The sequence below is a fragment of the Eleutherodactylus coqui genome, chromosome 2 (genome assembly GCF_035609145.1).
Source record: "Eleutherodactylus coqui strain aEleCoq1 chromosome 2, aEleCoq1.hap1, whole genome shotgun sequence".
NCBI classification, from domain to species: Eukaryota; Metazoa; Chordata; class Amphibia; order Anura; family Eleutherodactylidae; genus Eleutherodactylus; species Eleutherodactylus coqui.
In genome coordinates this window covers 78,600,235-78,614,924 of record NC_089838.1, presented here as the reverse complement: position 1 = coordinate 78,614,924, position 14,690 = coordinate 78,600,235, and positions in this window count along the sequence as shown.

Here is a 14,690-nt window from a genome sequence, read left to right as displayed (position 1 = left end):
TGATGTCATAATGTAACATTCCATTATGATGTCATAATGCAAAATTCCATTATGATGTCATAATGCAACATTCCATTATGATGGCATAATGTAACATTCCATTATGATGTCATAATGCAAAATTCTATTATGATGTCATAATGCAAAATTCCATTATGATGTCATAATGCAAAATTCCATTATGATGTCATAATGTAAAATTCCATTATGATGTCATAATGCAAAATTCCATTATGATGTCATAATGTAAAATTCCATTATGATGTCATAATGTAACATTCTATTATGATGTCATAATGTAACATGCCATTATGATGTCATAATGTAACATTCCATTATGATGTCATAATGCAAAATTCCATTATGATGTCATAATGCAAAATTCCATTATGATGTCATAATATAACATGCCATTATGATGTCATAATGCAAAATTCCATTATGATGTCATAATGTAACATTCCATTATGATGCCATAATGCAAAATTCTATTATGATGTCATAATGCAACATTCCATTATGATGTCATAATGTAACATTCTATTATGATGTCATAATGTAACATTCCATTATGATGTCATAATGCAAAATTCCATTATGATGTCATAATGCAAAATTCCATTGTGATGTCATAATGTAACATTCCATTATGATGTCATAATGCAAAATTCCATTATGATGTCATAATGCAACATTCCATTATGATGGCATAATGTAACATTCCATTATGATGTCATAATGCAAAATTCTATTATGATGTCATAATGCAAAATTCCATTATGATGTCATAATGCAAAATTCCATTATGATGTCATAATGTAAAATTCCATTATGATGTCATAATGCAAAATTCCATTATGATGTCATAATGTAAAATTCCATTATGATGTCATAATGTAACATTCTATTATGATGTCATAATGTAACATGCCATTATGATGTCATAATGTAACATTCCATTATGATGTCATAATGTAAAATTCCATTATGATGTCATAATGCAAAATTCCATTATGATGTCATAATGTAAAATTCCATTATGATGTCATAATGTAACATTCTATTATGATGTCATAATGTAACATGCCATTATGATGTCATAATGCAACATTCCATTATGATGTCATAATGTAACATTCTATTATGATGTCATAATGTAACATTCCATTATGATGTCATAATGCAAAATTCCATTATGATGTCATAATGCAAAATTCCATTGTGATGTCATAATGTAACATTCCATTATGATGTCATAATGCAAAATTCCATTATGATGTCATAATGCAACATTCCATTATGATGGCATAATGTAACATTCCATTATGATGTCATAATGCAAAATTCTATTATGATGTCATAATGCAAAATTCCATTATGATGTCATAATGCAAAATTCCATTATGATGTCATAATGTAAAATTCCATTATGATGTCATAATGCAAAATTCCATTATGATGTCATAATGTAAAATTCCATTATGATGTCATAATGTAACATTCTATTATGATGTCATAATGTAACATGCCATTATGATGTCATAATGTAACATTCCATTATGATGTCATAATGCAAAATTCCATTATGATGTCATAATGCAAAATTCCATTATGATGTCATAATATAACATGCCATTATGATGTCATAATGCAAAATTCCATTATGATGTCATAATGTAACATTCCATTATGATGCCATAATGCAAAATTCTATTATGATGTCATAATGCAACATTCCTTTATGATGTCATAATGTAACATTCTATTATGATGTCATAATGTAACATTCCATTATGATGTCATAATGTAACATTCCATTATGATGTCATAATGCAAAATTCCATTATGATGTCATAATGCAAAATTCCATTGTGATGTCATAATGTAACATTCCATTATGATGTCATAATGCAAAATTCCATTATGATGTCATAATGCAACATTCCATTATGATGGCATAATGTAACATTCCATTATGATGTCATAATGCAAAATTCTATTATGATGTCATAATGCAAAATTCCATTATGATGTCATAATGCAAAATTCCATTATGATGTCATAATGTAAAATTCCATTATGATGTCATAATGTAACATTCCATTATGATGTCATAATGCAAAATTCTATTATGATGTCATAATGCAAAATTCCATTATGATGTCATAATGCAAAATTCCATTATGATGTCATAATGTAAAATTCCATTATGATGTCATAATGCAAAATTCCATTATGATGTCATAATGTAAAATTCCATTATGATGTCATAATGTAACATTCTATTATGATGTCATAATGTAACATGCCATTATGATGTCATAATGTAACATTCCATTATGATGTCATAATGCAAAATTCCATTATGATGTCATAATGCAAAATTCCATTATGATGTCATAATATAACATGCCATTATGATGTCATAATGCAAAATTCCATTATGATGTCATAATGTAACATTCCATTATGATGCCATAATGCAAAATTCTATTATGATGTCATAATGCAACATTCCATTATGATGTCATAATGTAACATTCTATTATGATGTCATAATGTAACATTCCATTATGATGTCATAATGTAACATTCCATTATGATGTCATAATGCAAAATTCCATTATGATGTCATAATGCAAAATTCCATTGTGATGTCATAATGTAACATTCCATTATGATGGCATAATGTAACATTCCATTATGATGTCATAATGCAAAATTCTATTATGATGTCATAATGCAAAATTCCATTATGATGTCATAATGCAAAATTCCATTATGATGTCATAATGTAAAATTCCATTATGATGTCATAATGTAACATTCCATTATGATGTCATAATGCAACATTCCATTATGATGTCATAATGCAAAATTCCATTATGATGTCATAATGCAAAATTCCATTATGATGTCATAATGTAACATTCCATTATGATGTCATAATGTAAACTTCTATTATGATGTCATAATGTAACATTCCATTATGATGTCATAATGTAACATTCCATTATGATGTCATAATGCAAAATTCCATTATGATGTCATAATGCAAAATTCCATTGTGATGTCATAATGTAACATTCCATTATGATGTCATAATGCAAAATTCCATTATGATGTCATAATGCAACTTTCCATTATGATGGCATAATGTAACATTCCATTATGATGTCATAATGCAAAATTCTATTATGATGTCATAATGCAAAATTCCATTATGATGTCATAATGCAAAATTCCATTATGATGTCATAATGTAAAATTCCATTATGATGTCATAATGTAACATTCCATTATGATGTCATAATGTAACATTCCATTATGATGCCATAATGCAAAATTCTATTATGATGTCATAATGCAACATTCCATTATGATGTCATAATGTAACATTCTATTATGATGTCATAATGTAACATTCCATTATGATGTCATAATGTAACATTCCATTATGATGTCATAATGCAAAATTCCATTATGATGTCATAATGCAAAATTCCATTGTGATGTCATAATGTAACATTCCATTATGATGTCATAATGCAAAATTCCATTATGATGTCATAATGCAACATTCCATTATGATGGCATAATGTAACATTCCATTATGATGTCATAATGCAAAATTCTATTATGATGTCATAATGCAAAATTCCATTATGATGTCATAATGCAAAATTCCATTATGATGTCATAATGTAAAATTCCATTATGATGTCATAATGCAAAATTCCATTATGATGTCATAATGTAAAATTCCATTATGATGTCATAATGTAACATTCTATTATGATGTCATAATGTAACATGCCATTATGATGTCATAATGTAACATTCCATTATGATGTCATAATGCAAAATTCCATTATGATGTCATAATGCAAAATTCCATTATGATGTCATAATATAACATGCCATTATGATGTCATAATGCAAAATTCCATTATGATGTCATAATGTAACATTCCATTATGATGCCATAATGCAAAATTCTATTATGATGTCATAATGCAACATTCCATTATGATGTCATAATGTAACATTCTATTATGATGTCATAATGTAACATTCCATTATGATGTCATAATGTAACATTCCATTATGATGTCATAATGCAAAATTCCATTATGATGTCATAATGCAAAATTCCATTGTGATGTCATAATGTAACATTCCATTATGATGTCATAATGCAAAATTCCATTATGATGTCATAATGCAACATTCCATTATGATGGCATAATGTAACATTCCATTATGATGTCATAATGCAAAATTCTATTATGATGTCATAATGCAAAATTCCATTATGATGTCATAATGCAAAATTCCATTATGATGTCATAATGTAAAATTCCATTATGATGTCATAATGTAACATTCCATTATGATGTCATAATGCAACATTCCATTATGATGTCATAATGCAAAATTCCATTATGATGTCATAATGTAACATTCCATTATGATGTCATAATGTAAACTTCTATTATGATGTCATAATGTAACATTCCATTATGATGTCATAATGTAACATTCCATTATGATGTCATAATGCAAAATTCCATTATGATGTCATAATGCAAAATTCCATTGTGATGTCATAATGTAACATTCCATTATGATGTCATAATGCAAAATTCCATTATGATGTCATAATGCAACATTCCATTATGATGGCATAATGTAACATTCCATTATGATGTCATAATGCAAAATTCTATTATGATGTCATAATGCAAAATTCCATTATGATGTCATAATGCAAAATTCCATTATGATGTCATAATGTAAAATTCCATTATGATGTCATAATGTAACATTCCATTATGATGTCATAATGCAACATTCCATTATGATGTCATAATGCAAAATTCCATTATGATGTCATAATGTAACATTCCATTATGATGTCATAATGTAAACTTCTATTATGATGTCATAATGTAACATTCCATTATGATGTCATAATGTAACATTCCATTATGATGTCATAATGCAAAATTCCATTATGATGTCATAATGCAAAATTCCATTGTGATGTCATAATGTAACATTCCATTATGATGTCATAATGCAAAATTCCATTATGATGTCATAATGCAACATTCCATTATGATGGCATAATGTAACATTCCATTATGATGTCATAATGCAAAATTCTATTATGATGTCATAATGCAAAATTCCATTATGATGTCATAATGCAAAATTCCATTATGATGTCATAATGTAAAATTCCATTATGATGTCATAATGCAAAATTCCATTATGATGTCATAATGTAAAATTCCATTATGATGTCATAATGTAACATTCTATTATGATGTCATAATGTAACATGCCATTATGATGTCATAATGTAACTTTCTATTATGATGTCATAATGCAAAATTCCATTATGATGTCATAATGCAAAATTCCATTATGATGTCATAATATAACATGCCATTATGATGTCATAATGCAAAATTCCATTATGATGTCATAATGTAACATTCCATTATGATGCCATAATGCAAAATTCTATTATGATGTCATAATGCAACATTCCATTATGATGTCATAATGTAACATTCTATTATGATGTCATAATGTAACATTCCATTATGATGTCATAATGCAAAATTCCATTATGATGTCATAATGCAAAATTCCATTGTGATGTCATAATGTAACATTCCATTATGATGTCATAATGCAAAATTCCATTATGATGTCATAATGCAACATTCCATTATGATGGCATAATGTAACATTCCATTATGATGTCATAATGCAAAATTCTATTATGATGTCATAATGCAACATTCCATTATGATGTCATAATGCAAAATTCCATTATGATGTCATAATGTAAAATTGCATTATGATGTCATAATGCAAAATTCCATTATGATGTCATAATGTAAAATTCCATTATGATGTCATAATGCAAAATTCCATTATGATGTCATAATGTAAAATTCCATTATGATGTCATAATGTAACATTCCATTATGATGTCATAATGTAACATTCCATTATGATGTCATAATGCAAAATTCCAATATGATGTCATAATGCAACATTCCATTATGATGTCCTAATGCAAAATTCCATTATTATGTCATAATGTAACATTCCATAATGATGCCATAATGCAAAATTCTATTATGATGTCATAATGCAGCATTCCATTATGATGTCATAATGTAACATTCTATTATGATGTCATAATGCAACATTCCATTATGATGTCATAATGTAACATTCTATTATGATGTCATAATGTAACATTCCATTATGATGTCATAATGTAACATTCCATTATGATGTCATAATGCAAAATTCTATTATGATGTCATAATGCAAAATTCCATTATGATGTCATAATGTAACATTCCATTATGATGTCATAATGTAACATTCCATTATGATGTCATAATGTAAAATTCCATTATGATGTCATAATGTAACATTCCATTATTATGTCATAATGCAAAATTCCATTATGATGTCATAATGCAACATTCCATTATGATGTCATAATGCAAAATTCCATTATGATGTTATAATGTAACATTCCATAATGATGCCATAATGCAACATTCCATTATGATGTCATAATGTAACATTCCATTATGATGTCATAATGTAAAATTCCATTATGATGTCATAATGCAACATTCCATTATGATGTCATAATGCAACATTCCATTATGATGTCATAATGCAACATTCCATTATGATGTCATAATGCAAAATTCCATTATGATGTCATAATGTAACATTACATTATGATGTCATAAAGCAAAATTCCATTATGATGTCATAATGTAACATTCCATTATGATGTCATAATGCAAAATTCCATTATGATGTCATAATGCAACATTCCATTATGATGGCATAATGTAACATTCCATTATGATGTCATAATGCAAAATTCTATTATGATGTCATAATGCAAAATTCCATTATGATGTCATAATGCAAAATTCCATTATGATGTCATAATGTAAAATTCCATTATGATGTCATAATGTAACATTCCATTATGATGTCATAATGCAACATTCCATTATGATGTCATAATGCAAAATTCCATTATGATGTCATAATGTAACATTCCATTATGATGTCATAATGTAAACTTCTATTATGATGTCATAATGTAACATTCCATTATGATGTCATAATGTAACATTCCATTATGATGTCATAATGCAAAATTCCATTATGATGTCATAATGCAAAATTCCATTGTGATGTCATAATGTAACATTCCATTATGATGTCATAATGCAAAATTCCATTATGATGTCATAATGCAACATTCCATTATGATGGCATAATGTAACATTCCATTATGATGTCATAATGCAAAATTCTATTATGATGTCATAATGCAAAATTCCATTATGATGTCATAATGCAAAATTCCATTATGATGTCATAATGTAAAATTCCATTATGATGTCATAATGCAAAATTCCATTATGATGTCATAATGTAAAATTCCATTATGATGTCATAATGTAACATTCTATTATGATGTCATAATGTAACATGCCATTATGATGTCATAATGTAACATTCCATTATGATGTCATAATGCAAAATTCCATTATGATGTCATAATGCAAAATTCCATTATGATGTCATAATATAACATGCCATTATGATGTCATAATGCAAAATTCCATTATGATGTCATAATGTAACATTCCATTATGATGCCATAATGCAAAATTCTATTATGATGTCATAATGCAACATTCCATTATGATGTCATAATGTAACATTCTATTATGATGTCATAATGTAACATTCCATTATGATGTCATAATGCAAAATTCCATTATGATGTCATAATGCAAAATTCCATTGTGATGTCATAATGTAACATTCCATTATGATGTCATAATGCAAAATTCCATTATGATGTCATAATGCAACATTCCATTATGATGGCATAATGTAACATTCCATTATGATGTCATAATGCAAAATTCTATTATGATGTCATAATGCAAAATTCCATTATGATGTCATAATGCAAAATTCCATTATGATGTCATAATGTAAAATTCCATTATGATGTCATAATGCAAAATTCCATTATGATGTCATAATGTAAAATTCCATTATGATGTCATAATGTAACATTCTATTATGATGTCATAATGTAACATGCCATTATGATGTCATAATGTAACATTCCATTATGATGTCATAATGTAAAATTCCATTATGATGTCATAATGCAAAATTCCATTATGATGTCATAATGTAAAATTCCATTATGATGTCATAATGTAACATTCTATTATGATGTCATAATGTAACATGCCATTATGATGTCATAATGCAACATTCCATTATGATGTCATAATGTAACATTCTATTATGATGTCATAATGTAACATTCCATTATGATGTCATAATGCAAAATTCCATTATGATGTCATAATGCAAAATTCCATTGTGATGTCATAATGTAACATTCCATTATGATGTCATAATGCAAAATTCCATTATGATGTCATAATGCAACATTCCATTATGATGGCAAAATGTAACATTCCATTATGATGTCATAATGCAAAATTCTATTATGATGTCATAATGCAAAATTCCATTATGATGTCATAATGCAAAATTCCATTATGATGTCATAATGTAAAATTCCATTATGATGTCATAATGCAAAATTCCATTATGATGTCATAATGTAAAATTCCATTATGATGTCATAATGTAACATTCTATTATGATGTCATAATGTAACATGCCATTATGATGTCATAATGTAACATTCCATTATGATGTCATAATGCAAAATTCCATTATGATGTCATAATGCAAAATTCCATTATGATGTCATAATATAACATGCCATTATGATGTCATAATGCAAAATTCCATTATGATGTCATAATGTAACATTCCATTATGATGCCATAATGCAAAATTCTATTATGATGTCATAATGCAACATTCCATTATGATGTCATAATGTAACATTCTATTATGATGTCATAATGTAACATTCCATTATGATGTCATAATGTAACATTCCATTATGATGTCATAATGCAAAATTCCATTATGATGTCATAATGCAAAATTCCATTGTGATGTCATAATGTAACATTCCATTATGATGTCATAATGCAAAATTCCATTATGATGTCATAATGCAACATTCCATTATGATGGCATAATGTAACATTCCATTATGATGTCATAATGCAAAATTCTATTATGATGTCATAATGCAAAATTCCATTATGATGTCATAATGCAAAATTCCATTATGATGTCATAATGTAAAATTCCATTATGATGTCATAATGTAACATTCCATTATGATGTCATAATGCAAAATTCTATTATGATGTCATAATGCAAAATTCCATTATGATGTCATAATGCAAAATTCCATTATGATGTCATAATGTAAAATTCCATTATGATGTCATAATGCAAAATTCCATTATGATGTCATAATGTAAAATTCCATTATGATGTCATAATGTAACATTCTATTATGATGTCATAATGTAACATGCCATTATGATGTCATAATGTAACATTCCATTATGATGTCATAATGCAAAATTCCATTATGATGTCATAATGCAAAATTCCATTATGATGTCATAATATAACATGCCATTATGATGTCATAATGCAAAATTCCATTATGATGTCATAATGTAACATTCCATTATGATGCCATAATGCAAAATTCTATTATGATGTCATAATGCAACATTCCATTATGATGTCATAATGTAACATTCTATTATGATGTCATAATGTAACATTCCATTATGATGTCATAATGTAACATTCCATTATGATGTCATAATGCAAAATTCCATTATGATGTCATAATGCAAAATTCCATTGTGATGTCATAATGTAACATTCCATTATGATGTCATAATGCAAAATTCCATTATGATGTCATAATGCAACATTCCATTATGATGGCATAATGTAACATTCCATTATGATGTCATAATGCAAAATTCTATTATGATGTCATAATGCAAAATTCCATTATGATGTCATAATGCAAAATTCCATTATGATGTCATAATGTAAAATTCCATTATGATGTCATAATGTAACATTCCATTATGATGTCATAATGCAACATTCCATTATGATGTCATAATGCAAAATTCCATTATGATGTCATAATGCAAAATTCCATTATGATGTCATAATGTAACATTCCATTATGATGTCATAATGTAAACTTCTATTATGATGTCATAATGTAACATTCCATTATGATGTCATAATGTAACATTCCATTATGATGTCATAATGCAAAATTCCATTATGATGTCATAATGCAAAATTCCATTGTGATGTCATAATGTAACATTCCATTATGATGTCATAATGCAAAATTCCATTATGATGTCATAATGCAACTTTCCATTATGATGGCATAATGTAACATTCCATTATGATGTCATAATGCAAAATTCTATTATGATGTCATAATGCAAAATTCCATTATGATGTCATAATGCAAAATTCCATTATGATGTCATAATGTAAAATTCCATTATGATGTCATAATGTAACATTCCATTATGATGTCATAATGTAACATTCCATTATGATGCCATAATGCAAAATTCTATTATGATGTCATAATGCAACATTCCATTATGATGTCATAATGTAACATTCTATTATGATGTCATAATGTAACATTCCATTATGATGTCATAATGTAACATTCCATTATGATGTCATAATGCAAAATTCCATTATGATGTCATAATGCAAAATTCCATTGTGATGTCATAATGTAACATTCCATTATGATGTCATAATGCAAAATTCCATTATGATGTCATAATGCAACATTCCATTATGATGGCATAATGTAACATTCCATTATGATGTCATAATGCAAAATTCTATTATGATGTCATAATGCAAAATTCCATTATGATGTCATAATGCAAAATTCCATTATGATGTCATAATGTAACATTCCATTATGATGTCATAATGTAAACTTCTATTATGATGTCATAATGTAACATTCCATTATGATGTCATAATGTAACATTCCATTATGATGTCATAATGCAAAATTCCATTATGATGTCATAATGCAAAATTCCATTGTGATGTCATAATGTAACATTCCATTATGATGTCATAATGCAAAATTCCATTATGATGTCATAATGCAAAATTCCATTATGATGTCATAATGTAACATTCCATTATGATGTCATAATGTAACATTCCATTATGATGTCATAATGCAACATTCCATTATGATGTCATAATGCAAAATTCCATTATGATGTCATAATGTAACATTCCATTATGATGTCATAATGTAAACTTCTATTATGATGTCATAATGTAACATTCCATTATGATGTCATAATGTAACATTCCATTATGATGTCATAATGCAAAATTCCATTATGATGTCATAATGCAAAATTCCATTGTGATGTCATAATGTAACATTCCATTATGATGTCATAATGCAAAATTCCATTATGATGTCATAATGCAACATTCCATTATGATGGCATAATGTTACATTCCATTATGATGTCATAATGCAAAATTCTATTATGATGTCATAATGCAAAATTCCATTATGATGTCATAATATAACATGCCATTATGATGTCATAATGCAAAATTCCATTATGATGTCATAATGCAACATTCCATTATGATGTCATAATGTAACATTCTATTATGATGTCATAATGTAAACTTCTATTATGATGTCATAATGTAACATTCCATTATGATGTCATAATGTAACATTCCATTATGATGTCATAATGCAAAATTCCATTATGATGTCATAATGCAAAATTCCATTGTGATGTCATAATGTAACATTCCATTATGATGTCATAATGCAAAATTCCATTATGATGTCATAATGCAACATTCCATTATGATGGCATAATGTAACATTCCATTATGATGTCATAATGCAAAATTCTATTATGATGTCATAATGCAAAATTCCATTATGATGTCATAATGCAAAATTCCATTATGATGTCATAATGTAAAATTCCATTATGATGTCATAATGTAACATTCCATTATGATGTCATAATGTAACATTCCATTATGATGCCATAATGCAAAATTCTATTATGATGTCATAATGCAACATTCCATTATGATGTCATAATGTAACATTCTATTATGATGTCATAATGTAACATTCCATTATGATGTCATAATGTAACATTCCATTATGATGTCATAATGCAAAATTCCATTATGATGTCATAATGCAAAATTCCATTATGATGTCATAATATAACATGCCATTATGATGCCATAATGCAAAATTCTATTATGATGTCATAATGCAACATTCCATTATGATGTCATAATGTAACATTCTATTATGATGTCATAATGCAACATTCCATTATGATGTCATAATGTAACATTCTATTATGATGTCATAATGTAACATGCCATTATGATGTCATAATGTAACATTCCATTATGATGTCATAATGCAAAATTCCATTATGATGTCATAATGCAAAATTCCATTATGATGTCATAATATAACATGCCATTATGATGTCATAATGCAAAATTCCATTATGATGTCATAATATAACATGCCATTATGATGTCATAATGCAAAATTCCATTATGATGTCATAATGTAACATGCCATTATGATGTCATAATGCAAAATTCTATTATGATGTCATAATGTAACATTCCATTATGATGTCATAATGTAACATTCTATTATGATGTCATAATGTAACATTCCATTATGATGTCATAATGTAACATTCCATTATGATGTAATAATGCAAAATTCTATTATGATGTCATAATGCAAAATTCCATTATGATGTCATAATGTAACATTCCATTATGATGTCATAATGTAACATTCCATTATGATGTCATAATGTAAAATTCCATTATGATGTCATAATGTAACATTCCATTATGATGTCATAATGCAAAATTCCATTATGATGTCATAATGCAACATTCCATTATGATGTCATAATGCAAAATTCCATTATGATGTCAAAATGCAAAATTCCATTATGATGTCATAGTGCAAAATTCCATTATGATGTCATAATGTAACATTCCATAATGATGTCATAATGCAACATTCCATTATGATGTCATAATGCAACATTCCATTATGATGTCATAATGTAACATTCCATTATGATGTCATAATGCAAAATTCCATTTTGATGTCATAATGCAACATTCCATTATGATGTCATAATGCAAAATTCAATTATGATGTCATAATGTAAAATTCCATTATGATGTCATAATGTAACATTCCATTATGATGTCATAATGCAAAATTCAATTATGATGTCATAATGCAACATTCCATTATGATGTCATAATGCAACATTCCTTTATGATGTCATAATGCAAAATTCAATTATGATGTCATAATGCAACATTCCATTATGATGTAATAATGTAACATTCCATTATGATGTTATAATGTAGCATTCCATTATGATGTCATAATGCAAAATTCCATTATGATGTCATAATGTAAAATTCCATTATGATGTCATAATGCAAAATTCCATTATGATGTCATAATGTAAAATTCCATTATGATGTCATAATGTAACATTCCATTATGATGTCATAATGCAAAATTCCATTATGATGTTATAATGTAACATTCCATAATGATGCCATAATGCAACATTCCATTATGATGTCATAATGCAACATTCCATTATGATGTCATAATGTAACATTCTATTATGATGTCATAATGTAACATTCCATTATGATGTTATAATGCAACATTCCATTATGATGCCATAATGCAAAATTCTATTATGATGTCATAATGCAAAATTCCATTATGACATCATAATGTAACATTCCATTATGATGTCATAATGCAAAATTCCATTATGATGTCATAATGTAAAATTCCATTATGATGTCATAATGTAACATTCCATTATGATGTCATAATGTAAAATTCCATTATGATGTCATAATGTAACATTCCATTATGATGTCATAATGCAAAATTCCATTATGATGTCATAATGCAACATTCCATTATGATGTCATAATGTAAAATTCCATTATGATGTCATAATGTAACATTCCATAATGATGCCATAATGCAAAATTCTATTATGATGTCATAATGCAACATTCCTTTATGATGTCATAATGTAACATTCTATTATGATGTCATAATGCAACATTCCATTATGATGTCATAATGTAACATTCCATTATGATGTCATAATGTAACATTCCATTATGATGTCATAATGCAAAATTCCATTATGATGTCATAATGCAAAATTCCATTATGATGTCATAATGTAACATGCCATTATGATGTCATAATGCAAAATTCCATTATGATGTCATAATGTAACATTCCATTATGATGCCATAATGCAAAATTCTATTATGATGTCATAATGCAACATTCCATTATGATGTCATAATGTAACATTCTATTATGATGTCATAATGTAACATTCCATTATGATATCATAATGTAACATTCCATTATGATGTCATAATGCAACATTCCATTATGATGTCATAATGCAAAATTCCATTATGATGTCATAATGCAACATTCCATTATGATGGCATAATGTAACATTCCATTA